The sequence below is a fragment of the Cibotium barometz genome, chromosome 47 (genome assembly GCF_041138505.1).
Source record: "Cibotium barometz isolate CiBa-2024 chromosome 47, ASM4113850v1, whole genome shotgun sequence".
Lineage (NCBI taxonomy): Eukaryota > Viridiplantae > Streptophyta > Polypodiopsida > Cyatheales > Cibotiaceae > Cibotium > Cibotium barometz.
In genome coordinates, this window is record NC_141092.1 from 13,197,654 (window position 1) to 13,218,769 (window position 21,116).

Genomic DNA, 21,116 nt, shown 5'->3' on the forward strand with positions numbered 1-21,116 from the left:
GTATTTTCAGATGGCTCACAGCTTATGCTCCATGATGTCAGGCATGTGCCTGAGATCAAGAAGAATCTGCTTTCTACTGGACAGCTTGATGATGCTGATTATGTTACCACATTTGGTAGTGGAAAGTGGAAAATTAGTAAGGGCTCACTGGTTGTTGCCAGAGGCTCTAAGGTGGACACTCTTTATTTTATGCATGCAGGTGTTTGTCACCATGCTAATGTAAATGCAACCGAGCTGCCGGAAATCTCTATGTGGCATAGCCGGTTGGGACACATGAGTGTCAAGGGAATGGAGCAATTGTCTCGTTTGGGTTACTTGCCTTCTTTAAAGTTTTCAAGTTTTCAGTTTTGTGAGCATTGTATATATGGTAGGCAACTACAGTGCCCCCACAAGAAAGCTCTTGGACAGAAAGATGCTCAGTTAGAGCTTGTGCATACAGATGTATGTGAGATGCCTCAGCTTTCTTTGGGAGGGGCAAAATATTTTGTCTTTTATAGATGATGCCACACGCAAGGTGTGGGTCTATCCTCTTCGTTTGAAGAGTGATACATTCTCAGTGTTTCAGAAGTTTGTTGCTCTTGTTGAGAATCAAACTGGCAAAACACTGAAGGTTTTGCGTTCCGACAATGGTGGAGAATATATGTCCAAACAGTTTCAGGACTTTTGTGATGCTAAAGGCATCAAGAGGGAGCTCTCTACTCCTTATGATCCTCCACAAAACGGGACAACAGAGAGGATGAACAGGACCATACAGGAGAAGGTCCGTTCTATGTTGTCACATGCTGCATTACCTCATGGTTTTTGGGCTGAAGCTGTTATGACAGCCGTTCATCTTATAAACAGGTCACCTAACACGAGGCTTGGTGGGAAAGTGCCAGAAGAAGTATGGACAGGGAAGCCTCCGTCATACAAGCACTTGAGAGTGTTTGGTTGCGTTGCGTACGTGCACATACGCAGGGAAATGCGCACCAAACTTGATCCTAAGTCTCACAAATGCATATTCCTAGGATATGGTGACAGAGGTGAAATGGGGTATAGACTTTGGGATCCCACAAATAGAAAGATCATACGCAGCAATGATGTCATTTTTGATGAAACATGCATGTATAAGGAGCCTGCAAGGCAACAGGAGCCTGGCAGAGTCATCTTTGATGATGATGGACATCATGGACAACAACAAAGGGCTGTAAATCAGCCATTACAGCAGGAAAACCAGCCCTTAAATGGTGCTGAAAATGGTCCAAATGGACAGCCAGAGATGGCAGAAGATATCCCTATGGATATACCACAGTTGGAGGAAATACCGGGCATGATTTTTCAGCCTTATGGCATGGAACAGGAGCCACCAATGGGTGATATGCAGGCTGGACAGCAACCTGCAAATGATGGTCATTGGGTACGGAGGTCCACAAGACCCTCCAGAGCCCCTGACAGGTTTGTTCCAGGGGTTGACTATTTGATGCTTACTGACTGTGGGGAGCCCTCATGTTATAAAGAGGCTTTACAGAGGGCAGACAAGGCTCTTTGGGAGCGTGCCATGAAGTCAGAGATGGATTCTCTGCATAAAAATGGAACTTGGAAGTTGGTGCCTTTGCCTGCAGGCAAGAAGGTTTTGCCATGCAAGTGGATATACAGGCTCAAAGTTGCATCAGATGCTAAGCCAAGATACAAAGCCAGGTTAGTGGCTAAGGGCTTCAAGCAGGAATATGGTGTGGACTTTGATGAGATCTTCTCTCCAGTGGTCAAAATGACCACACTTAGAGCTGTGTTGGCTTTGGTTGCGCATGATGATCTGCACTTGATTCAGATGGATGTGAAGACTGCTTTTCTTCACGGTGATCTCCATGAGGAGATATATATGCAGCAGCCAGAGGGTTATGCAGTGAGTGGAAAGGAGAAGCTTGTATGCAAGCTGAAAAAGAGTCTTTATGGGCTCAAACAGGCACCAAGAGAATGGTATCATAAATTTGATACATTCATGAAATCTCAGAAATTCAGGAGAAGTGACATAGATCACTGCTTGTACACCAAGAAAGCTTTGGATGGCAGTCTATTGATTCTCATTTTGTATGTTGATGATATGTTGATTGCCGGGAAATCTCATAAAGAGATGGATGCTTTGAAGCAGAGGCTGCATCAAACCTTTGATATGAAGGATTTGGGTGATGCTAATCACATCTTGGGTATGCGGATACTTCGGGACAGAAATCAGCATGTGTTGTATTTGTCTCAGAAGGAATACATTGGCAAAGTCTTACAGAGGTTCAATATGGACGGGGGGAAGAAAGCTAGTACTCCTTTGCCTCCATATGTGAAACTCAGTGCTATGGACAGCCCACAGTCAGATAGAGACAGGGCTGATATGGCCAAGATTCCGTATGCTTCAGCTTGTGGCAGTCTCATGTATGCCATGGTTGCTACTAGGCCGGACATTGCATTTGCAGTGGGAGTGGTTTCTAGATACATGGCCAACCCTGGCAAGAAGCATTGGGAAGCAGTGAAAGGTGTCATGAGATACCTGAAGGGCACACAGGATTTGTGCATTTGCTTTGGCAAACAGGATGCATTAGTGCATGGTTACACGGATTCGGATTATGCCGGTCATCCAGATAACCGGAAGTCTACTACCGGTTATGTATTTACATTCACAGGAGGTGCTGTGTCATGGATATCCAGGATGCAGAAGTGCACAGCCTTATCTACTACAGAGGCCGAGTATATTGCAGCCACAGAGGCTTGCAAGGAGGCATTATGGCTATCTCGGTTAGTGGTTGATTTGGGCTATACAGGGGATATTCCATTGTTGCATTGTGACAGTCAGAGTGCCATCCAGTTGGCAAAGAACCCTGTCTTTCATGCAAAGACGAAGCATGTGGATGTGAAGTATCACTTCATCAGAGAGGTGATAGAGAACAAGCAAATTCAGCTTGTTAAGATTCACACGGATGACAACCCGGCTGATCTGTTGACAAAGAGTTTGCCTCCGGAGCGGTTTGCTCATTGCAGACACTTGATGGGCATTGGATGAGGCCAGTTTCAGCCTTGATATGGCCTTGTATATTATCATGTACATGCTGATTTTTTCTTTTCCTTTACTTAAGGGCACTTTGCCTTTAAGTGGGAGGTTGTTGGGGTAAAGGCGTTATGCCCACCCTTATAGTGTGTACAAGCCCATAAGTTATAGTACATAGTACACTTAGTACTTTTAATGTACTAAGTGCACTATGTGTACTAGTGCAATATACATGTGTGATAGGGGAGTCACACACTCATGCCTCATGAGTTGACTTATCCCCACAACTCTCTCTCTCTCTCTCTCCCTTGCTTCTCTGTGTATGTCTCCCATGAATGAACTCTAACCCTAATTCTGTTCCTTCTCCCATCATGGAACTCATGATTCACATACCCTGTGTAGTGTTCTCTTGTCCTACGTGCTCTCTTGAAGATTGTTTCTACCATGTGAGGGTGGAACAATAGAGAGCATATGGAAGGGAACCATGGGCACTTCAAAGGGTAGTGACAAGCACAACATACCCTGTGTAGTGTTCTCTTGTCCTACGTGCTCTCTTGAAGATTGTTTCTACCATGTGTGGGTGGAACAATAGAGAGCAGATGGAAGGGAACATGGGCACGTGAGAGGGTAGTGTGAGTTGGTGGCCGAAATGCCTATAAACTATGTGTAGCAGAAATGCGTATGGAACACCAGGTTATCTATGCCTGCGAGTGATTGTTTTCAGGACTCCTTGTTTAGCCGCCCTGTGTAGTATTTCTCTTGTCCTAAGTGCTCTTCAAGATGTTGCTACCTTGCTTGGTAGAACATAGAGCCAATGGTAGAGAATATGGGCACTGAAGTCGGGCCGGGCGTCAAGGCAGCTCCTTGGTGATCTACATCGACGTACCATTGTTTTCTAAATGCTGAATTTCATATGCATTGGCATGGAGGATTTGGCAATGGATGCCCGTGAAGCTATGTATTGAATTTCTCCAATAGTAATACAATTTACTCAAGGGAGGGGTCGGTCGTTCCGGCTCATTGTGTGTCTCTTGTAAGCCCACCTCTCGATGTGTGGTCAGAGTACCAACACGGAGTGCAAGTGGTAAAGTGGACATGACAGGACTTATGTCTATGCCAAGGGTCATGTGGACCGATGTCTTGTTCGCAGGAGACTTATTTTGTCTCGCCCATTTACTTGGGACATGGATTATGATATCTGGACTTATGGGACTGTTTTGTCTCGCCCATTTACTTGGGACATGGATTATGATATCTGGACTTATGGGACTGTTTTGTCTCGCCCATTTATCTTGGGACATGATTATGATATCTGGACTTATGGGACTGTTTCTGTCTCGCCCATTTATCTTGGGACATGATTTTGATATTGGTATTATGGAGACTTATTTAGTCTCGCCCATTTCTTTGGGACATGGATTCTTCAATTATATTGGATTTTTGAGACTGTCTCGTCTCGCCCAATCGATGGGACATGATTATATCTTGAATATATGGCTTGAAGCTTAAAGTTGCGGACAACTTTTAAGAAGTTGGGGAGGATGTCACCAGCCTGGACATTTCCCAGTCTGAAAGGGGTCTGGTGGACTCCAGGATGTTTAAATATTTGGAAAGTACAAGCTTTGGGAATGGGGGATTATCCTAGAATACAAAGGACCACACTCCTAAAATTTAGGAGAGTTGCTATTTTTGGCCCGACTCCGATGGAAATTCTGTTCGCGTCATTACATCTGGAATTGAGCAGATACCAAGAGTTGGCAAAGTGCCTATGACAGAATGTCTACTAGTTGGGATATTTTTAGAGCTAAAGATTATGGGAGAATCCATCTCTTAGATTGGGACATGTGGCAAGAAAGTGGATCAAAGTGAGACAAGTGGCCTGACACTTGTTAGAAAATGGATCAAAGTGAGACAAGTGGCCTCACACTTGTCACTTCGGCTATTGTGTGGCTCTCCACTTGTCATCGTAGCCTTCTCTTGCCATTTTAGCTCATGGGAGGCCCAAATCTATAAATTGGAGCCCTCTCTCTTCATTAAAAAAGGCTCTCTTGCTGCACACTAGCCTCTACCACCGTTGAAGGCTTCTCTAATGATGGCTACTCTCTTTCTCTCTCACTTTAAGGCTGCCCATGAAGAATACCGGCTGTATGGGACTGTTTTGGAGGCTTCCATCGCGAAGAAATACTGAAGGCAAGGGTATTCAATCATTTATTATGATTTCTAGCCATTGTATGTGTTGTACCAGCATTTGTGCTTGCTATACCTGCTGTACCAGCCACCGTACCGGCTGTACCAGCCACTGTACTTGCTGTACCAGCCACTGTACTTGTTGTACCTGCTGTACCAGCCACCGTACCGGCTGTACCAGCCACTGTACCTGCTGTACCAGCCACTGTACCGGCTGTACCAGCCATTGTACCTACTGTACCGACTGAATGGAGAGTTGTACTTGCTGTACCCTCTCTATTGCATGAAGACCCGTGGTTTTTGGGGAAGAATCAGTACCCACACGGAGGTATATGGATTATATTGTTGGCTCGACATTTCTATAGCGTATGTTCCGGCTCAGTTGCCTTGTGTTGGGCTGTGTTATGGCATTTGTATATGGATAATCCGGCATCTCCCGTGGGGAGAGTAAGGCCCTCAAAGCTTGTACATGATATTATTCTCCTTGGGTAATAAAATACTCCAAGGGGGGGGTCGGCCCATTCCGGCCTCTATGTGGTGTCACATGTGCAAGATCCATTTTCAGCATTTGTGGATGTTTTGTCCAGCTTTATATTTTATGCAAAGTGATGATGGATATGTGTTAAGGCTGTGGCCATGTTTAAATGTTTTAATATGCATTGATGGTATCAACAAGTGTGTCAAAGGCCCTAGTCCCCCGGGCACCGCCGCCGCGAGTTACATTGGTATCAGAGCATAGGCTTTCTTGGAAGCGGAGGCTTCCTTCTATCAATAAGGAAGAGAAAAGATCTCGAGTGGGGACCACACTTACTATCATTGCTATTAAGCATGGCCAGCCACTTCAGAGCCTATGAAGCAAGAGCATGAGCAATAGACAGCTTGGTCTAAGGATTTATGAATTCACAAAATTTATCTTGGAAGTATGGAGTTGGCTTTATGTGCACACGTTTAGCACACTTTCCATATGGATATTGTGGATTATATTATCAAGCTTACAGGCAAGCTATATGGAGATATATCTCAAGATATCTTAAGGATATGGTGACGAGATATTTCTTTTGGCTTCATGACCAACCTGGCAAAGAAAAGCTAAGTATACTTTGAGTTTGCAAAGTTGGTGCTTTGGCTATTTACTATGAAGTGTTTTTGATGTTCACTAACCCTTGTATAGTTATGCAAGGAGAAAGGTGTTGTTGTTTGCCTTGAGATGGTTTCAGGGAAGCATTGTTTATCGCTCCCTTTAATGGGATGAATTCTTTTCATGGCTCCCTTTATTGGGATGGATTATATCTATGGAGATTTCTTTCTTGGACGAGATTTATATAGATATTGGGCTTCACAAGCAATTTCTATGGACGAATCTGTCCGAGTTTATAGAGAAAAAATCTTTGGTTATCTCATGGATATGATGCTTTTATGGATAAAGTCCACCTCTACTCCAAGGTGTGTGGTTAGCACGGAGTATGTGGTAAGAGTTTTGGTATACAAAGATTATGGTATACAGGTGTATGGATTCCTGGACTTCTTTTCTAGGAATTTGAATCCATCCTCAGGTTTATGGATTATGTTTATGGCTCCCTTTACTGGGATGGATTATTCTTTTTGGCTCCCTTTATTTGGGATGCATTGGACTTATGGAACTCATGATTCACATACCCTGTGTAGTGTTCTCTTGTCCTACGTGCTCTCTTGAAGATTGTTTCTACCATGTGAGGGTGGAACAATAGAGAGCAGATGGAAGGGAACCATGGGCACTTCAAAGGGTAGTGACAAGCACAACATACCCTGTGTAGTGTTCTCTTGTCCTACGTGCTCTCTTGAATATTGTTTCTACCATGTGTGGGTGGAACAATAGAGAGCAGATGGAAGGGAACATGGGCACGTGAGAGGGTAGTGTGAGTTGGTGGCCGAAATGCCTATAAACTATGTGTAGCAGAAATGCGTATGGAACACCAGGTTATCTATGCCTGCGAGTGATTGTTTTCAGGACTCCTTGTTTAGCCGCTCTGTGTAGTATTTCTCTTGTCCTAAGTGCTCTTCAAGATGTTGCTACCTTGCTTGGTAGAACATAGAGCCAATGGTAGAGAATATGGGCACTGAAGTCGGGCCGGGCGTCAAGGCAGCTCCTTGGTGATCTACATCGACGTACCATTGTTTTCTAAATGCTGAATTTCATATGCATTGGCATGGAGGATTTGGCAATGGATGCCCGTGAAGCTATGTATTGAATTTCTCCAATAGTAATACAATTTACTCAAGGGAGGGGTCGGTCGTTCCGGCTCATTGTGTGTCTCTTGTAAGCCCACCTCTCGATGTGTGGTCAGAGTACCAACACGGAGTGCAAGTGGTAAAGTGGACATGACAGGACTTATGTCTATGCCAAGGGTCATGTGGACCGATGTCTTGTTCGCAGGAGACTTATTTTGTCTCGCCCATTTACTTGGGACATGGATTATGATATCTGGACTTATGGGACTGTTTTGTCTCGCCCATTTACTTGGGACATGGATTATGATATCTGGACTTATGGGACTGTTTTGTCTCGCCCATTTATCTTGGGACATGATTATGATATCTGGACTTATGGGACTGTTTCTGTCTCGCCCATTTATCTTGGGACATGATTTTGATATTGGTATTATGGAGACTTATTTAGTCTCGCCCATTTCTTTGGGACATGGATTCTTCAATTATATTGGATTTTTGAGACTGTCTCGTCTCGCCCAATCGATGGGACATGATTATATCTTGAATATATGGCTTGAAGCTTAAAGTTGCGGACAACTTTTAAGAAGTTGGGGAGGATGTCACCAGCCTGGACATTTCCCAGTCTGAAAGGGGTCTGGTGGACTCCAGGATGTTTAAATATTTGGAAAGTACAAGCTTTGGGAATGGGGGATTATCCTAGAATACAAAGGACCACACTCCTAAAATTTAGGAGAGTTGCTATTTTTGGCCCGACTCCGATGGAAATTCTGTTCGCGTCATTACATCTGGAATTGAGCAGATACCAAGAGTTGGCAAAGTGCCTATGACAGAATGTCTACTAGTTGGGATATTTTTAGAGCTAAAGATTATGGGAGAATCCATCTCTTAGATTGGGACATGTGGCAAGAAAGTGGATCAAAGTGAGACAAGTGGCCTGACACTTGTTAGAAAATGGATCAAAGTGAGACAAGTGGCCTCACACTTGTCACTTCGGCTATTGTGTGGCTCTCCACTTGTCATCGTAGCCTTCTCTTGCCATTTTAGCTCATGGGAGGCCCAAATCTATAAATTGGAGCCCTCTCTCTTCATTAAAAAAGGCTCTCTTGCTGCACACTAGCCTCTACCACCGTTGAAGGCTTCTCTAATGATGGCTACTCTCTTTCTCTCTCACTTTAAGGCTGCCCATGAAGAATACCGGCTGTATGGGACTGTTTTGGAGGCTTCCATCGCGAAGAAATACTGAAGGCAAGGGTATTCAATCATTTATTATGATTTCTAGCCATTGTATGTGTTGTACCAGCATTTGTGCTTGCTATACCTGCTGTACCAGCCACCGTACCGGCTGTACCAGCCACTGTACTTGCTGTACCAACCACTGTACTTGCTGTACCAACTTCTGTACTTGTTGTACCTGCTGTACCAGCCACCGTACCGGCTGTACCAGCCATTGTACCTGCTGTACCGGCTGAATGGAGAGTTGTACTTGCTGTACCCTCTCTATTGCATGAAGACCCGTGGTTTTTGGGGAAGAATCAGTACCCACACGGAGGTATATGGATTATATTGTTGGCTCGACATTTCTACAGCCTATGTTCCGGCTCAGTTGCCTTGTGTTGGGCTGTGTTATGGCATTTGTATATGGATAATCCGGCATCTCCCGTGGGGAGAGTAAGGCCCTCAAAGCTTGTACATGATATTATTCTCCTTGGGTAATAAAATACTCCAAGGGGGGGGTCGGCCCATTCCGGCCTCTATGTGGTGTCACATGTGCAAGATCCATTTTCAGCATTTGTGGATGTTTTGTCCAGCTTTATATTTTATGCAAAGTGATGATGGATATGTGTTAAGGCTGTGGCCATGTTTAAATGTTTTAATATGCATTGATGGTATCAACAAGTGTGTCAAAGGCCCTAGTCCCCCGGGCACCGCCGCCGCGAGTTACATAGGCCACCACATACAAACTAGGAGATTCCAAAGGCTTTGTTTTCTATCTTGTTTGATGGCGGTACCATGCTGATTCAAATCAGCCCATACACTTGTAAAATTCTGGAGAAATAATTCATATTCCTGTGAAGGGGCCCGGCCGTTCCAAGTCTATGCTGTGCCGTCTCCCTCTCTCATTTATTCTTCCATCTATTTAGCTCAAGTATTGTTGGCTGAAAATTCACAAGTTTTACTTCAATTTTCAGCCATGGTTAAAAGTGGATTAATGTGATTTGGCAGTGACAAGCTTGTTACGCAACCTCAGCGAGTTTCAATGCACTTGTGGATGTTGCTCAAGGAGATAAGCAATGTTGGTGGAGGTTTTCTTTTTGTACTTCACATGGATTATGCACCTATTGTTATGTGCATGAAAATGCCATGGACAAGCGCACGACTGCTGCACGACTTCGCCTGCGAGCTCCGCCTCTCCCCCCCCCGCTGCTTCTCGCCGTCGCGCCCCCCTCTCCCCCCCCGCCAGTCCCCCGCATTCTCCTCCGTCCTCTCCCCCGCCTCCTTCATTGCGCCCTTCCTCGCCTTTTCTCCCCCGCCTTCTGCCTCGCATCCTCCCCCGCCTTCGCTCCCCCGCCTCCTTCCTCGTTACCTCCCCCGCCTTCTTTCCCCCCCGCCTTATCCTCCTCCGCCTCCTTCCTCGCTGCCTCTCTCGCCATCCCCCCCCCCCCCCCCCCCCCCCCCGCTTGCTTCCTTCCCCCGACTTCTCTTCCCCCGCCTCTCTACCCCCCTCGCCTTCGTCTCCTCCGCCTCTCTTCTCTCCCCCGCCACCTCTCCCCCCTCCGCTGCGCGCTGCTTCCCCCCCCCCCCCCCCCTCCGCCTTCTCCCTCTCCTCCCCTTCCGTCTCGCCCCTCCCCCCACCGCTAGCTCCCTCCCGCCTCAGCTCCCCCCTCCCCCCCCCGCCCCGCCCCCACTATCTTGTAGCCCTCCGCCTCTCCTTTTCCTCGCAGGGCTGTGTCCCTCCCGTTGGTGACCCCGGTTTCTGGCCTTTTCCCTCTGGAGGACTCCATGGAAGCCGCTCCGACTACCCCTGCCGATTCCGGTCTCCGTCTGGAGTTCACAGCTGAAGATCTTCAGTTGTTTGTTTCCACAGTATTCGCTCTTGAGGCCTCCTCCTTGGTCTGCAAGATAGTGGGTAGCCGTCCGATGCGGAGAGAGCTTCGTGACCTTCTGCAAGGCAGCCTTGTTGGCGTGCCCACCAAGATCGTCAGCGTATATTTTTTGGGACGTGGCTACTACCAGGTGGATTTCGAGTCCCCCCAGGCAGCTCAGATGGTGCTGGCTCGGAGCCCCATTGCCCTCCGCTCATCCCGGGCGTTCTTGGCGCGATGGACTCATGGTTTCGACCCCGCTTCTGACCCGCTAGCAGGCGACAGGTTTCCCCGTCACTATCTGCTTTCCTGGACTCCGTAGGGAGTACTTGCCCCTCTTGTCATCCATTGGCAAGGCGTTCGGGCAGGTGGTGGAGACGCCTCAGACAGCGGCTTCAGTGATTGCTCGGGCAGCAGGACTCCCGGCCATTCGTGTTGTGGTTCCGTCACCGGAGTCCCTCCCGAAGACGATCCTCCTCCCTTGCGAGGACATCTGATACAACGCGTGGAGTATTCGGGCCTCCCCGGCCAGTGTTACACATGTCGGGAGATGGGCCATCTCGCACGCGCCTGTCCCCGCAAGGGGGTTCATCCTTCACGCTATGCCGCCTCTGGACCCCCTGCAGGAGACCCGAGTGGTGGCCATCCACCTCAGAGACCGGACATCCCTGGCTCGCCACAGCAGGCGCCATCATCTGACGAGCAGGCCCCGGCGGAGGATGCCGCGCAGACCCAGGAGGCTGGCGGATGGCAGGAGGTTCGCCGGCGGAAACGCCCGGCCCGCAGGGACCGTCGCAGACGCCAGCAGGCAGCACAGGCTGGCGGACAGGCGACTCCGGCTGGCGTACAGGCACCTACCCGCACTTATGCTCCAGTCAGGGATAGGCGGCCAGCAGGTCCCACCCCGATGGACGAGGATTCAGACTCAGTGCGCGTTGAGGCCGCTGGTGGAGCCTCCCACGTGGAGACCTCGCTCCCGCCTCCCCCCACGGGGGGCCCCGCCCCCTCCTTGGAGCAGATTCCTGAGGATCCCGGGCCGCACTCTGCGACCCCCGGCTCCCCTTCCCCTCACCCGGAGAGCACTCCTCCCACCCCCCCCTCTCCCCCCCCAGCCCCCCCCCCTCCCGCCTCCCCCGGCGGCCCCCCCTGACACCTATCCTCTCGCAGATGCCTCTCCATCCTCTCCTCGCTCTCCCCCCTCCTCGCCGCGAGCCCCCATCCCCACCTCGGCCTCTCCAGGATACTTCGCCAGACCACCCACTGCCCCGGGGCAGCGCAGCTGGGTAGGCCAGAGTTCAGTCCAGCGGCTGTTCCACCGCCACTCCGGGCCAGTGGAGATGGCGATCCTAGCTTCGCCCGCCACAGAGTTCTCTCCAGCCTCCCCTGGGGGGCCCCTGCGAGTGATGGGACTACCAGTGGATTACGGTTTTTTCAGGTGCCTCCAGCTGGATGCTGGCCCGTTCGAGACACTGGTCGCGCCCTTGCGAGTTTGCGTGGTGTGCCATCCCTCTCGTTCTCCTTCAGTGGTGAGCAGCATGGTGGCCTTCTCCTTTCCTCTCAGTGTTGCCCCAGACACAGCATGGGATTGCAACTCTGTAGAGGAAGTTTTGCGTGATCAGATACTGGAGTTTTCTTACCACTTCAGCGACTTGGGGCTCACGGACCTACTGCAGACCCGATTACACTCAGCCCGCATGAGCTTGTTTGGTATAGGAGATTGGCGGGCGGATCCGGTCCACACCTCAGTTGAGGCGGTGCTACTGATTCTCCTCCATGCCGCCCCGAGGGTGCAGCCGACCTTTAGATACATATATGCAGAGGATTGGTCTCACGCCTATGCCCTGGACAGGGCGAAGGCGGAGTGGGGCTGGACACAGAGACAGGTCACCCTCTTTTTGGAGAGACTCCGCACCCGGACAGACAGTGACTATTCTCCCTCCAAGCCGGCGCCCAAGACTCACAGAGTGGAGGGCAGATCATCCGGGCCGGCTGAGAGGGGTGAGCCAGTGGGTGGCGGCTGCTTCACTTGCCATAGCTCATCCATGAGGATCCTCTCATGGAACATCCAGGGTCTCGATGGACATCGCTGCTACATTGGTCGGGGCAGACTTCGCCAGGAGATCCAGAGGGCTCTCGTTGGAGGACCCATAGATATCCTTTTCATCCAGGAGCACCACCTTTCTGCCGGGCGTACCCGCACCTGCGGGAAGATCTTGCCAGGCAGGAGTCACTTTTTGGTCACCGGCATATGGCTCCAAGGGGAACCAGGGTGGAGTATGCATCTCAGTCAGCGAGCAGCTTCTATCCGAGGTTGTGGACTCTGGCACTCTGGTCCAGGGTCGAGCGCAGTGGATCATCCTTCGGGTTGGGGAAGACCGCATTGGCTTCCTCAACTTCTACGCCCCTAATGGGGCGACCGGGAGAGCCGAGTTCTGTAGCACCATTAGGAAGTCCCTCCCCTTGGCAGACCACTGGTGCCTAGGAGGGGATTGCAACATGCTGGAGGATGCAGAGGACAGGATGGGGGGCAGCCAGGAGACCATTCATGGGCCGGAGCTCGCTGCCTGGGAGGAGCTAGTGCTGCAGGTGAGAGGCCAGGATCCGTGGACTCTCCCGGAGTTTGGCAGGTTGCAGGGGAGTCTATCTTTTTCGCGCTCGGATAGACGGGCCACAGGAGTTAACCTTTCCCGCATCGACAGGTTTTACATTGATGAGTGGGCTTGTGATAGAGGTGGCACTGTGGGCATACTTGCAGGCTCCTCGTTTTCAGACCACTTTCCAGTGCTTCTCCAGATCGAGGACCCTACGAGAGGAGAGCGGGGCCAGAGCGTCCGGATTCCAGATTGTCTCGTAGAGGAGCCCGAGATTGTGATCAGAGTTGAGCAGGTCTGGCAGGAGCTGCAGTTCAGGAGAGGAACGGCAGCCAGCGATCTTGCTAGTGGCTTGCAGGAGATCAGTCGGATGCTCAGACAGGCTGCCTTGGACCGTCTGGAGGCCTTCAGAGAGCAGGAGAGGAGCCTACGGAGGAGTCTAGCGTCCCTCCAGAGACTCCAGGAGAGGGATCTTACGAGCCCTTGGATCTCAGAGCAGATGGAGTCAGCTCGCATTGAGATCAGATCCATCGAGGAGAGGAGGGTGGAGTTCCGATTCCATGCTCGGGCTTCTTTTTGGACACAGGCTGGAGACAGAGTGACTCGAGATTTCTTTGAGGCGACAGGGCCTCGCTTCAGACGAGAGGGTCTCAGGCGTCTTCGGCAGGCTGATGGCCAGGTTGTGGTGGATCCCCCCAGGGTTCGGGCGATAGCCACAGATTTTTACAGGGATCTTCTCTCTGCTGAGCCAGCAGATGACAGGGTGAGAGAGGCTCGGGAGGCAGTCTGGAGCTTCACGAGACCGGTTGTGCCGGCCCATTTGCAGCACTCCCTTCTCTCCCCCTTCTCGGATACGGAACTGGAGGAGGCTCTTCAGGCATTACCTCGGGGCAAATGCCCAGGAGAGGACGGTCTCTAAGTGGCTTTCTTCCAGAGGTATTGGGGCCTATTACATAGGGGCTTCAGATTGGCATTCCAGGAGATTATGGAGTCGGGAGTCATGCCGGACAGCATGGCAGAGGGGTTGATTCACTTGATCCCCAAAGAGGGAGGAGACAGACTGGAGATTAGACAGTGGAGACCGATCACCTTGCTAGGCACGGCCTACAAGGTCCTAGCTAAGGCTATCAGCAGGCGACTTCAGCCTCACCTTTCGGACATCATCCACTCCACGCAGACAGGCTTCATCCAGGATAGGAGCATTCTGGATAACATTTTCTCTTTCTGGGAGGCTACGGCTTTGGCTAGATTTCGGCAGGAGGATCTGGCAGTGCTCCTTCTCGACTTCGAGAAGGCATATGATCGGGTGGACTAGGCCTTCTTGGAAGGCACTATGGAGAGGATGGGCTTCCCCCCTCAGTGGATCCGTGGGGTCTCTGCACTCTACACATCGGCTCATAGCCAGGTGCTGATACAGGGCGTGCGCGGAGAGAGGTTCCAGCTCTCGCGCTCGGTGCGGCAGGGGTGCCCCTTGGCGCCCTTTCTTTTTTTTTTTGTGGCGGAGGCCATGATCACTTTTTTGACGGCACAGGATACAGGTTTGGGGGGCCTCCAGCTTCCCATCCGCACCTCGGAGGAGCTCCTAGACTCGGAGTTTGCGGATGACACTGCTGTCTATCTTCAGGGAGGTGAGGAGAACCTCCGCCGCTTCGCCTCAGCCATGGACAGGTTTTGCAGAGCTTCGGGTGCTTTGATCAACTGGCACAAGTCGTGTGGGTTGTGGGTCGGTTCTATGCCCCCCCCGACTTGGAGGCCAATTGATGGTTTTCAGTGGCTGCCCCCCGGCACTACAGTGCGTTATTTGGGATGCTACGTGGGCATTGACATATCTCCGGAGCAACAGATAGCCCCCCTTCTTCTGAGCATTCGGAAGAAGCTTCTGTATTGGAGTACCGCTCGTTTATCTCTGGCTGGCCGAGTAGTTGTGGCCAACCAAGTTCTGCTTGCTACCATGTGGTACATCACTTCTTGCTGGGCCTTCTCGCGGGCGTGCATTGGCCAGGTGCAGAGGCTCATCAGGAACTTTCTTTGGTCCGGTGGCGACGGGCGGCCCGCCAGGGCCAAGGTGGCTTGGGCTGTGATCACTCAGCCGAGGGAGAGAGGCGGCCTGGGCATTGTTGATCCTATCTGCCAAAGCCGAGCTTTGCTTGGCAAGTTGGTAGTTCGTGGCCTCCTGCCAGGCGCTGAGCCGTGGAAGGAGTTTCTTGTTTCCAGGATGCTCAGCCGCACTCCTTCTCTTAGCGGCCCCTGGACCCCCAGCATCAAGTGGATCTTTACATAGCAGCGATCCAGAGGAGTAGGCCTTGGCTTTGAGGAGCGTTTTGCAGCTAGCCTTCTGAGGGCCTGGGCGCATCTGAGGCCGTCACTCTTCCAGACTCCCCCGGGCACCGATGAGGAGCGCCTGAGGCAGCCATTGATCTGGAACCCCTTGATTCGACTTCCCAGCGGCCATATGGTTGGATCGCGGCCTCACGTGTCGTGGGGCCTGTTGAGCTCCGGCCCAGCCCAGTCCCTAGACGACTGGATATGTTTTCAGCAGCTGCCTCTAGAGGCTCAGGAGAGGAGACTCAATGGGATGAGGGGCAGAGAATCGATGAGACAGGACATTGAGGCGGCCATCCCCCGGGAGTGGCGGACCCCAGTACAGGACCCTCCACCTCCACAGTGGATGGGTGTCTTTACTCGGCATGAGATCCTTCTAGCGGTCTGCGGCACAGCGGAGAGAGTCGCCCCACTCACTTCCGAGGTGGGAGAGGGTGGCCAGCTTCAGAGGACACGACTGGATTTGGATGGGCTCCAGGGTTGTATTCTTCAGAGGGTGCGGGTGGTCGGCTTTCATCAGAGACAGTGGCATGTAGACCCCTCACCGGCCTCGATAGGGGAGGACTGTTCTTGGAGATTATGGGCTTGGGACAGCAGGCCTCTTATTCGCCTTCAGTGGGATCCAGGTGAGTGGTTTTGGCGAGATCCCTACTCGGCCCCCACCAGCCCAGGCATCCCCTTTTTTCAGTACACAGCGCGGCTGGGGCGGCGGATTCAGGCACAGGATAGCGAGCACCCCGGCGGCGGCCGAGCATTGGCGGCTCTCCCCTGCCTTTCTTAGGGACTTCTGGCAGCGCCTTTGGGCCAGCTTCCGGCCCCGGAAGGTGACGCTTTTTCTCTGGCTCACAGCGCATCGAGGACTGGCTGTGGGGGCTTGGCTAGCTTTTGGCAGACACCCAGCGTCCTGTCCTCGGTGCGGCCATGCACAGGAGTCGCAGCGGCACTGCTTATGGGATTGCCCACAGGCACAGCAGGTCTGGCAGTGCGCTCTCAAGATGGTTTTTGCAGGCTCACCAGGTGAGATGCTGGTGACGTGGGGTGCGGTGGCTTGGGCCACGGACAGCGGCCCGGCCCTTGGATATGAGGACGTCCCTGGCAGTGCGACCATCCATGTCTCTGACAGGGCGATGGCGGTGGTTCCGACGCCAGACTTCTCTTCGGCAGCCCCTCAGGAGGGGGTCGGGCACAGATGGGAGATGATCAGCAGCATGACGGCTTGGCACATATGGAGAGCCCGATGCAGGGAGGCCATTGACCGTCAGGCGACTCCACCGGCGGAGGTCATACAGGCCCTCTGGGACATCATTCACACCTTGAGAGGACACTGGGGGAAACTCCAGGGCGACTCGGACCGCATGAGAGGGCGCCGCAAGGCTTTCCTCCGCACGTGGCAGCCTGGCCCTTTCCTCACCGCGAGGGGCGAGGATGTCACTTGGCACTATAGGCCTCCAGTTTGGCTTTTCTCACCTCCCACATGTACTACTAGGTAGCACGGGGGTGGAGCTCAGGTGTTCACTGTGTTTTTATCCCTCCTTGCGAGGTGAGCTTTGTAGCCTTATGGCGTTTTCTCATTAACTAATAGAAGGATCGTTTTTCCGGAAACAAAAAAAAAATGCCATGGACATTCTCCGGAGCTAGTCCAGAAGGGCAGCCAGAAAAAGATCAGAAGAAGACCAGAGTTAGGAGCAAGCTTCAATTTGGAGCCAGTGTTGGACTTGGAGCAAGGCATGGAAAGGATGAAGGCTCTGTCGGCTGCACAGGAGGCAGTTAGCTGCAAGACAGTTGTCGGCTGCACACAAGAGAGGGCGGCTGGACCAGATACAGCAAATCGCTTCAGCGTTTATGGAGAACAGGTTTAGTCGGCTGCCCGACCGCCTTCATGGAGAAGATGCCAAGTTGGCTGGCCGACCAGCAGTCAGCCAGTTCTCCTTGTGTCCAAAGGGGCTATAAATAGCATATGTGCTCATTGCATAGATCATTCGTTCCCTTAAGGAATGGGTCCTTAGAGTAGGACAGATTTTGGTGTGTTACACCTTTTTTACAAGGCAGCCTAGGGCTGTAGACTGAGTACCTTTTTGTACCATAAGAATAAACTGAATTTCCAGCATCTCTCTCTCTCTCTCTCTCTCTCTCTCTCTCTCTCTCTCTTTCTCTCTCTCTCCCTTCTGTCTGCATTTTTTGCATCAGCATGTTCTCAGTAGTGTTTAGGGCTGAAAGAAGACCCCAGAGCTTCCGCGTGTTACACCTATGTTGGTTCTCATGAGAAACCACTTATTAAGATGCACCCTCAAATGGATGGAGACATTAAAGGCAAAGCATGTAGATCGGGAGATCAATAACCATACTGATGGTCTCATGGAAACCTCAAGATAGAGGTACATGGAGAACAATTAGGAAGCTAGAGAACTGAAGGCATCAATGAAAGTTGTACAAGCAAGTACCTCTGGCTACAAGCATAACTTAAACTTAGACAAACTTAAAAATATTGTAATAGAGAAGACAAGTTCTTGGATATGGTAATAATAGAGTAGTAGCCTAATGAAGAAGGTTAAGGGAAGAGCTTGTGCTGCAATAGGCAACTAGTGAAAGAAGATGCTCAGCCCATATAGCATTTTTATCATGGTCAGCACAGAAGAGTAGAAGATGCTCAGCCCATATAGCGGTTAATTAAGCCAATTAGCTCAGAAACCTATAGAGACTACCATGGCAACAACTAATAAAAGGTTGAAGCATGGAGGTGGAGCCATGGCAATGGTCATAGCAGAGGAAGAGGCTCAAGAGGAAGTCGATTAGTGTGGGACCGGGGATGCAGAGCAGCAAAATTGAAGGAGCGCACCTGTTGCAAAGCATAGAAAACTTCAGCCATGGCATTGAAGCTCACAGGTGCACAGTAATTTGATAGAAGAAGAGTAGCATGTGAAAGCTTTTAGTTGAACAAGGTCAGACCTAGAGATGAGAAATCAAATAAAAAGGCTCGACCCTCATTGTATATAAGGGTCTTCACACACAGATCCATCAAGTTATAAATCCTTGTTTACACACACAAGGAATTTGGTTTATATCCCTTAAGAGCTAGTTCTTGTGGACCTAGAACAATGATTTGAAAGCTATGTTCACACACACACACACTTGTTGGCCTTGAGAGAAATTTCACACCTTCTATGGTTTTGATGCTTAGGACTTGTTCACATGTGGCCATCGTCACAAGTTGGATGTAGTCTTTACTCTTTGTGCACTCATGCATAGCTAGCATGATAATAATCCTGGCCACCATCTCCCCCCTAATACCTTCATGCACCAAGCCATCTAGGCAAACCTCCGTCAGCTTGTCTAGAAAATCACCCAGAAACTTATCATTCTCGGCATGCAGCAACTTAGCAGCACCAGCAGCAAGAGCTGGCTCCACAGCCCACTGCCATGTAGACTCTTCGACTGTCCTCTGTTATCTTCACGATAGTTCTGATGTGCTTTGCCACAAGTTGCTGTGGAAGAGTCCCCACACAACCACATCTAATCCCACAATACAGGCAAAAACAGCTATTGCTATGTCCCGAGTCACCCAGCCTGGCTTTGTGATATCAATGTTCTTCCCAAGCAACTTCATCTATGCCAACAAAATGGTTGCGCCCAGCTTGTCAGTTGTGGTGTCGACTGAATCATAGTATGCTGCCCAGAGTGGCCTCCCATATCGTATCACATGTGTTGCATCTGTGCTTACGTCAATCTCACTGCTGCTGCTTGTGCTGGTCTCACTGCTGCTAGCCATATCACTCTTTCCAATCAAATAAATGGGATGGTAAACAGTGAAAGGGTGAGCCAATCTCACAGGCGCACTTGCATCTTCCTCTGTTGCTGCTGCTGCTGCTAGGTCTGCCACTTTTCTATCAGTGCCCAGCACTAGACTGAAAAAGCTGCTACCTCTCGGGATACTTCTTAATGACCTCCTAAACTTCGTAAAATTGTCACCTAGCTCTTCTGCTTCGTCTACACACAAAAGAAGCCTCTTATTCTCCAGCTTCTTTATGTCTTCCTTGAAGAACTGCTCATACTTTTCTTCATCCCATTCCGGAAATTCTAAAGATCTGAGAATTTGCTGGAACTGATTAAATATTTCAGTTTGGAGGGACTGTCCTTTCTCCTGTGCCTGTATCCATGCTTCACATGTCATGTCAGTATGCTGATTGAGGACTGCCATGATGCTAGCAACAAGTGCCACAAAGGTTTTCTCACTGGATTGTGGGTTCTGCATAATGTCTGCTAGCTGCTCAGTGCGTCTGGGGAACCCAGTCTGCTCCTTTCCCATGTGAGATTTAAGCACAGATCCAACACATGTGATACGATATGGGAAAAAAAACCCACGCCATCCGCTGCTTTGAACCAAAGCAACCAGCGGCGCCATGAACTGGCATAATTCTGATGAGTACTGAATATCCCAGGCACGCTTTGCAGTCTCCATGTCCTGATCCCAGATCTATCCTTATCCTTTCGCTTGACAGACGTAGATTTTAGATCGCTGCAGTCGACAGACTCCAAGTCAAGTCTTATACCAGTGCAAGAACTTCGCAAACCTCTCCTGATCTCTGGTTCCCTGGGTGAAGGGTCGCCATGGCTTCAGAACCCTAGAACGGCAGACAAAGGGCGATTTAACCCACAAGATTAAGCATAACCTCACACAGCATGAATGGCTTGGTCGGTTGTTCCTTTGACTTGTTCACAGCCACTCAAATAGAATCCCCTTACAAATTTGCTACAAACGTTTGTTTTTTTATAAGGTCCAAATTTCAAAATGTAAATGTGGTGTTTAGATGCTTTCTATTTATGTAAACCTCCATTACTTTCTATTTAGGCAACATCAACACTTGTCCGTTGTTTCTGCCTCACTCTGCCTTGCATGCTCTCGGATTTATTATAGTCTAATTCCTTTCCCCCATCGTGCATGCCAACCCATAGAAGGTTCTCTCTTTCTCTCTCGCATCGTGGAGGCTCCTCGTAGCCTCGGATTTCCTCTTCTGTAATTACGAAGGGTTGCTTATAAGCGACCCAATAATTAAGGTTTCGCAGATCCAATAAATCCCAAGCTTGGGTTTGATCGATGGATGGCATAAGATGCTGAGCTGTGATGGAAGAGTCAACGTTGTGTGCATCCTCGTGGTTCTCGTTCTTTCAAAATTTCAGCTTGTTGTAAAATTGTTGTGATTATAAAAACTTTAAGTTTGTGTAAATTTCTAGATTTCCAGCTTACTATAATCTTTCTGATTTTTTTGCTTTATGTATTTTTTGGTTCCGAGTTTGTTATATGCATTCTCTGGTTTTCAGTATGTTCAATTTTTAAAAAAATATAGTTTCCAATACGATTATTTCTTCCTATGTCTTGCTGGTGGTTTTTCTTTTAGCTAGAAGGATTAAAATTTGAAGTTCTATTTAGAACATTTGAAAGACTGGAAAAAACAAACAATAAAAGGTATTAAATGAACCTTACACCTTAGTCTTAGAATATATTTTAGGATACACGTGAGGTTACTCTAAGGTTACCAACTTTGGAAAACGTAAAGGTTCAAAAAAAATCAAAAGATACCCGAAAAATAATAATTAATGTTGAAGAGTGAATAAGACACCCGAAAAAAATAATAATTTGTTTTGTTCAAGGTGGCTTACATAGATTAGGGCATGTGGCTAGTTTTATCAAAACTTTGACCTTTTCATGAATCTTAG

The 21,116-nt window shown here is 49.7% G+C and overlaps 1 pseudogene across 1 annotated transcript in view; it reads right to left on the reverse strand.

The window, feature by feature from the left end:
* The window catches only part of LOC147611378 (uncharacterized), a 74,732-nt pseudogene extending 54,607 nt beyond the window's left edge, over positions 1 to 20,125 (reverse strand). Inside the window, exon 1 of the transcript XR_015263744.1 lies at positions 18,561 to 20,125. The product of XR_015263744.1 is annotated as an uncharacterized LOC147611378 (transcript). The remainder of the gene's footprint in view (positions 1 to 18,560) is intronic.
* Between the last annotated feature and the right edge of the window lie 991 nt (positions 20,126 to 21,116).